Raw genomic sequence first — 6,673 nt, forward strand, 5'->3', positions numbered from 1 at the left:
TGGAAGAATAGATACCTTAGAATAGAAGCCTCTGGCTCTGCTCCTAACTAGCTGTGTGGCCTTGGGGACATAATGGTCATCTTGGGCCCAATTTTTCTACCTATGAAATGGCAGGGATGGGGGATGAGGGGTTTGGATGGTATGCGTGCTTCTTAAAGTGGTAGGTTTCCATGGAGGGTTTTATGTCAAAACTCCAGGGGGCTTTGAGGGCAGGGGGACAATAAATACAGTATGGATCTTCCAAGAGCATCCACCGTATGCCACGGAGACACTTTAAAACATTAGTTCACACCAGAACAGACATGGACATATCATGCAGTAGAATGACACGCTCGCATGCATGTTAAAAATAAAACGTGAGACTTCAAAGAACTTTTATGCCTACTTCAGCTCTTCTCCCACCTCCCCCGTCCCCTCCCCACTCTGGGGGATGGGGTTCCTTCTCCTCTGTGCTTGGTGGTTCCGGTTGGAGAAGTCTGAGGAACGCTGGGCTGGTGGCTCTCCAGGTTTATTCAAGTGTTAGCATGCTATAATTGTCAAGTGTGCTATATTATTATTATTATTATTATTATTATTATTATTATTATTATTATTGGGGGTGTGTGTGGGGAGAGGTGGGGCTCATGATAAATGGACCTTATGGAAAGACAATTTAATACCTTCTTTCTTCTTCCTAAAGTCCCAGGACTGGAAAGTTCCACTGGACTCTGAAGTTGAAGGGCGAGCGAACTGGTTCCCTTGGCCAGCAGGGGGCGAAGGGAGAGAAAAGTGGGAGTCAGGAAGTGGGGTTGATATTTAAAATGTTCTATTCTGTAATCTTCGTGTCAGAGGAACAGATTACAGGCGTGGCTTCCAACTCAATCAGGCACAAGGGAATGAAGGTGGCCCCCCAACCCTTCCTCCTTATTAAGCCGCTGCACCTGCCCCCACCCCCCTGCACATTCCGAGTGCCTGCCCACCTGCCACCTGGCTCCCCCACGCTCACCCGCACAGCCCGGCCCCCTGGGGGCTCCTGCCACAGGTGGCCGGTCCACTCCTGCCCACCCCTCCAAGCCGCATCTCTCTGTCACTGCCACAGCCTCCCCCAGGCTTTGAGCACACACTTGTTCACCTCGTGTAAGATCAAAAATAAACTCTCTCTGGAACCTGTTCAAAGGCTAATGTGCATCCTCTCTTAATTATTGATTTGTTTATTACAGACACTCGGGTAAGACACTCAATGGCCTACCTCTAGGACTCCTACCCTTCACCGGGAGAAGGCTGGGCCAGCGATCTTGTCCTGGGCAGGGCACAGTTGGCTGTTAGGTGAAACCCACCCACGGGGCAGGTTGTAGACTCATCATGCCCCCCACCCCCAGAAAGCCCGGACTAGCCCAGTGATCACAACCGGAGCCTTCCCCCTCTCCTTTTCTTCCCCATTCCAAAGAGAAACCCCTGGCAGAGGGCTGTTGGGGTGCAGTAGGGCAGGGTTGTCCCCCTCTCCTGCCGAGGTGGCGGCCTCCATTCTCCTTCCTGCCTCACTGCGGGGCACTTTCATCCCAGAAGTGGTTCTGTGCAGTGGGTGTGGGGCTTGGCCTTGAACACCTGCCTCGTACCGCATACCAGCTGGGTGACCTTGGACAAGCGATGTGACCTCTCTGGTTCTGTTTCTTCCTCTGTCACAACAGCACTTTTGTAAGGATTCAGTGAAATTGTACATATAAGGAGTGTAGAAAAATGATCCACATGGAAGTCAATACGTGGGGGTTGCATTTATCATTACCGTTCTTGTCATCATCATTCTGTTCCTCTTCATCCCTGGAACTCCAGGATCCTAGGAGATGGCCTGCTGTGGCCCTTACAGTATGTGGGTGCAGCCTCTGGAAGGCCCTTGCTACCTGTAAGCACCGTGGGGACCCCGAGCTCCCAGCATGGCCATTAACTCTGCAAGAAAGGGGACAGATCCTGCGGACGGCCTGCCCAGCCCTGGGCGGGGGGGGAGGACGGGGTGGCACGGAGCTTGTCATTGGAAGCACAGCCCCCAGGGCACACTGGGAGAGGGTCACAGCCATCCATCCACAGGGCTGGGCTCCTGGGGTTCCCTTTCTTGGAGTCCTGAGGATAGTTCTAGAATTTGACATGAGGAAGAGGGCATCCGAGTGTCCCTGCCTTTTGAGGGTCATTTGACTTCTACCAGTTGGAGGAACCCATAGTCTGTCTCCAGGCTAGGTCTCTGGGACCCCTCCCCACACCATGCCCTCACCCCAGAGCTCTGGGGCTCTGGCTTGGGCTCTGGCCAGGGCTCAACAGGGCTAGTTTGTACCTCCCCCCCCACCTTCATTCCCTGTCCCCCCCATCCCAGATCTCCCTGGGCTGGGCTTTTGTTCCCTCGGTTCCCAGGGAGTGCAGCTGGTGCTGTGGGCTGGGGAGGGGGTGGAGGACGGCAGAAAGCCTGTGGGAAGGAGCTGTCTCTTCATTCCAAAGGCGAGCATGGCTCCTCATGTCCCCTCCCCCCGACATAATGCTTCCCCAATTCCCACACTGGTGTCTCAGCAAATAAGACTTTTTTTTTTTTTTTGTGGTTTTCCACTTGCTCTTGATACCTACTTAAATGTGTGTGCGTGCGTGGTTCCCAGTAATCATTAGCACCAGAGGGAACCGAGCTGATTTGGTCATTTCTTGCTTTGGTCCCAGGTATGTTGACAGTCTCTTCCTCTCTGAGCCTGAGGACTTCAGGGCATCACCTCTCTAGCCTTCTGAGCTCCTGGGGATCTGTGCTGCTTTAAGAATTAGAAACCAGGATGGTTTCCAGCAAGCAGGGAATGCAGAATTTGTGAGTACCCTAATATGGGGGCTGAGCCATCTGGTAAAGGGTGGGGCCCCTAAAGAAGAATATAGAGAAAATGAAGGGACATGATACAGCTACTATAGGCCAAACCCCCCGGCCAGGTGCATCATGCACATTCAGTCCCAAAACTACATTCATTGCAAGGGAAATGTCCATGAGCAATACCCAAGAGCACATTTTTCAGGTGAGGAGGATGAGGCTCAGCAAGGTGACAGGATATGCCCAGGTGTCCAGCTAGTAGGGTGCTGGAGCTGAGATCTGAGCCAGATTTGCCTGAAACCAACACTCACGCTTTAGCTGCCCCTCTGAGGAAAGAATGTAATGAGAGGTGTGGACAGAAACCGTTGCTTCGGCATTGCCTTCACTCTGAGACCATCTGGTGCTTGATAATTGCAGGCAGGTAAGGTGTGCACTGCTGATGGAATGTGCAAAGGTCCTGGTGTCCACTGCCTGGTTAGCAGGAGCTGGTGGCTGTCATCTGTGCCGTGTTCAGCATCCACAAGGTGATTTTTACATATAACATCTTCTTTGACCCTTGCGACTCCTGGTCCCCCATGTGGCACAGGAGGAAGTGGGAGATCAGAGAAGTCAAGCAGCGTGCCCAAGGTGACACAGCCCAAGAGGTTTTTGACACTCAATGAACAAATTAGTTCAGAGCTGAATTTGAAAGCCGGTGTCTGAGCCAGGGTGGGCAAGGGTGTGATGCAGTCCGCTTTGCTGAGAAGCAGGTGGAGGAAGAGTGCTGTGGGAGATGGTCAAGGCAGAGCAGGAGCCGGGGAGCTGAACAGGTGGCCAGACTGGCTGAGAAGGACTGTAGGATGTAGTCGGGGCCCCAGGAGGTGAGGAGCAGGGTTTGGCTTTCTACAGGAGAGAGGCCACAGTAATGGGGCTGCTGGGCCCCCAACTCGGTGTGAAAAGCTTGTGCGAGCCCAGGTGGCCTGGCATTGCCTTGGAAACTGCTGTTCCCAAACTTCTCCTGACTTTGGAGCTGAAATTCGGAACTACTAAAATCTTTCTGATCGCGAAGCCCCTCGATAATTGCCCTGCCAGGGGTAAGTTGATAGCAGCGAGTGTAACTCTGGGGTGTGGAGGAGGTAATCAGCTCAGGGCACCTCACTTCTGCCCCAGACTTCTCTTAGGGACACACATGGGGTTTCAGGCAGCAAAAGGGTACATTAAATCACCTCCAAAATGTGTGATATCCACTCTTGTGTTGACACGGAGGTAGGCCCTGGGGAGAACAGAGTGAACAGCATGGGTATAGGTCCTGGCCCTCTTAAGTGCTTTATAGACTGACAGCGAACCCTTATTTCCCTTATTTACCATGTGTCGAATGGTTTCAAAGTGCAGGGGTTTGCTTAACAGATATACATATATATGTATAACAAACATATATATACATACATATGTAGCATCTGTTATGTTCTCAGTACTGTTAAAGGGGCTGGCAAATCAGGACATAAAACCAACAAGGTAAAGACCTTGTACGTTCCTCAAGAAACGTACATTTTAAAAGCTGGTAGGCGAAGAACATCCCTTTGGGAGTCAGAAAGTCACCTAGATGGCTCTGCCCCACCTTGTCAATTTCGGTTCCCTCTGGCTGCCCTCTGGTCAGTAAATGGGTGAATGGCTGGGTATTGTACAGAGTGCAGTGTGTGTAAGTTCCTGTGGGAAGCCCATCTTGGAAGGGGCAAGACCGATGTGTCTATGGTGGAGGGTGGGTGTGAGGGTGTAGTCCTCCCAGGCCACCCACGCTCAAAGACTCTTCTGGTGCCTTCTGGGGGCTCACCCCTCTGGCTCCCCAGAAGCCCGGTGATTCCTACCACCTAGATTTTATTCCTTGAATCCAGCCAAGTGCCCTCGACCCTGCTCTCTGCAGAAGCTAGGCAGGACCAGGGACGGTGTGGCACTGAGTTCCAGCCTGGCCCAACTGCTCACAGTTGGTGGTGGTGAGTCAGCAGGGCTTACCCTGTGGGCAGACGGAGGTAGCTGCCTCCACCCCCCAAAGGAGCAACAAGCTGGCAAGGGAACCAGGGAGGGCCCATGGGGTCACTTCTCAGCGCCCAGCGTCTTGATCCCCAAGGCACTCAGGCCTGGGACCGTCCCTGGCTGCTGGCGACTCTGGGGTCTAGAAGTGCAGCTGAGAACATCCGTGGGTGAGCCCCAACACCTCAGCCCCATGCAGTAATTTGCTAGGGGGTGCTGCTTCCTGTGCGTAGGGGATGAGTTTTAGGGTGACAGTGTGTTTGGCTGTTGCTGGATAACTGGTCCCGGGGCCTCCCAGGCGAAGCAGGAAAGCCTTCTGGGTAACTAAAAAGTGGAATAATGGAGTTAACACACACACACAAGGCTGTGTGTCAGGCACTGTCCAAGGTGCCTCCCTGTGTTATCTCACAACCATCTGGTGAATTAGACCCCGTTGAACCCCTATTTTGCAGATGGGGAAACTGAGGCACAGACTTAAGTGCCTTGCCCCGGTTCAAACGCTATTGGGTGGCAAATTCATGTCCATGGGTCTATTACATGAAACCATATTTAGTCCCCTTAGAGCTGCCTACTGTCTTGTACCCAAGATCACAGCACCTGCAGCCTGCATGATTTGGAGCCATACTTTACAGGGGCCATTGACAATCCTGAATGCATTACCAATGACCATAGTGGGAAAGGATCAGAAAACTGGGCTTTGGAAGCATAGGGAGGGAACTGAGGATACTTCGCTCAGAGAAGAGATGAGAGGTGGGCAGCCTCCTGACTGGCTTGTAGAAAAGAGACTAGACTTTTCCCTGGGGTTCTAGGTAGTAGCACTAGGTACCAAGGATGGATGCTTCAGGGAGATTGGTTTCATTATTTCCAACGGAAGGCTATCCAAGGAATAAAGCTGTTTGCAGACAGATTGGGAAGCCTTGGGTGGAATGAGCCTCCTGTCCCAGGAGGTGTTCAAGCAGGGATAGACTGGGCACTTGGGGATGACACTGAGGGGATTTGTGCATCAAATGGGGTTGCGGGTCTTTGGGCTTGAGAGTCCTTTCCAGCCCAGAGATTCTGTGAATCTATTATCCAGGATAAGACATCACTGGTGAGGACCCCCAACCCCCCCCAACACTCCCACCAGGGCAGCACAGGAGAATCTAGGTATCCCTCTGAAAATCTGTAATGGACAGGAGTGAGAGGCAAGGAGTTCTGTCCCCCTGGCAGGTAGCTCCAACCTCCTGGCAGGTGCATGCCTAAGATCTTGGGACTTGAGTCAGGATCCTGAGCTGGGACCTCCTGTCCTTAGATTTTCCTGCTTCCTTTGACCCCTTGGTCTCGACTGTCCCTCTTCATAGGTGGGCTTTCCCTCTCCATGTATGGTCACAACTCCCTCCTTGGCTCCTGGTCTTCTGGATAACTGTTCCCAGCCTCCAGCCATGCCTTTCCCCCCCTCACATCTCGAGTTCGGGCCACCCATGAAACAGGCTTCTTTCTCTCACTCAAGTCCAAGTCTGCCAGCTCCAATAGCTCTTTGCAACGGCAGATTCTTTGGGGCACAGTCTTCCCTTTGTCTCCTCTTGTGCTCCCCCGGTCATCTTCAACACCACAGTTCCTTCTGCAGCTCAAGAGTTTGGGCAGAAGATCTCATTTCTGCTCAGACTAGAACGTCGGGCAGCACAACTCCTGGATTTAGGCTGACATCATAGCAGTTTGCCATGGTGGGTGAATCCCAAGTGCCTGGGATCTGGCCTGCACCCCTGTAACATGGCCACTCCTTAGGAGTGTGGGTTCATTGGAAAAGCTGATGTGGCTGGTTTAGAAAGGCAGACGTATGACCAGCCGGCCGGCAGAGGTCTGGAGTGGGGGCAGGCGCTG

This window comes from Halichoerus grypus, chromosome 8 (genome assembly GCF_964656455.1).
Source record: "Halichoerus grypus chromosome 8, mHalGry1.hap1.1, whole genome shotgun sequence".
Classification (NCBI taxonomy): domain Eukaryota; kingdom Metazoa; phylum Chordata; class Mammalia; order Carnivora; family Phocidae; genus Halichoerus; species Halichoerus grypus.